The following is a 1,144-nucleotide window of genomic DNA, read 5'->3' on the forward strand; positions in this document are numbered from 1 at the left end:
ATGGGAAAGAATAACTGAAGAAATTCGTGACAACCAAACCAGGCAGGTCAAGCAATAAAACAGAGGGTAAGATAGGGAACCAAAAGCAGGAGAATAATATGAAAAGAATAAACCAATACATATCAGTTATAACCATCAGTGTAAATGGTCTCAGTTGGTGAATCAAAAGAAATGGACTGGCAGAATGGATTAAGAAACAAGATCTAATAATATGCTGCACAAAAAAAACCACATTTAATTCAAAGAGAAGTTCATAGACTGAAAGTGAAAGGAGGGAAAACAATACCCAATGTGATAGGAACTTGGAAAAAAAGCAGCTGGAACTATTTTATTTGCAGACAATGTGAACTTCAAGCCAATACTGATCAAAAGAGGAAAAGAAGGTTACTACATACCTGTTAAGGGAAAACTCCAAGAGGAAGAGACAACAATCATAAAAACATATGCACTGAATACTGGTGCATCCAACTATATAAAACAAATAATAATGGATATGAAAAATCAAATAAGCACTAACACAATTGTAATGGGGGACCTCACTACCCCTCTGTCACAAATAGACAGATCAACTAAAAAAAAAATCAATAAAGAAATATCAGAACTGAACCAAACCTATAAACAAACGGACTTAGTAGATGTCTATAGAGTGTTCCATTCCAAAACATCAGAATACACATTCTTCTCAGCCACACATGGGGTAGTCTCCAAAACAGACCACACACTAGCCCATAGAACATTCTTAGGTAAATGCAAAGGAATTGAAATTATCCCACACATATTATCTGACCATAGTGCAATGAAATTAGAAATCAATGACAAAAGAAACCCCCCAAGCTCCATAAACACATGAAAACTAAATAACACTTTCTTAAGTAACAAATGGGTCACAGATGAAATTAAAGAAGAAATTAAACATTATGTACAATGAAATGATAATGCTGATACAACATAACATAGCAGAACTTATTGAACACGATGAAAGCAGTCGTAAGAGGGAAATTAATAGCAGTGAATTCACACATCAGGAAAATAGAATGAATTCAAATAAACAACCTAATGTTGAACTTCAAGTTTCTAGAAAAAGAAGAGCAAGTCAAGCCCAAACTCATAAAAGTGAGGAAATTAGAAAGATCAGAGCAGAAAG

The sequence above is a fragment of the Chinchilla lanigera genome, unplaced genomic scaffold (genome assembly GCF_000276665.1).
Source record: "Chinchilla lanigera isolate Chin_1 unplaced genomic scaffold, ChiLan1.0 scaffold00029, whole genome shotgun sequence".
NCBI classification, from domain to species: Eukaryota; Metazoa; Chordata; class Mammalia; order Rodentia; family Chinchillidae; genus Chinchilla; species Chinchilla lanigera.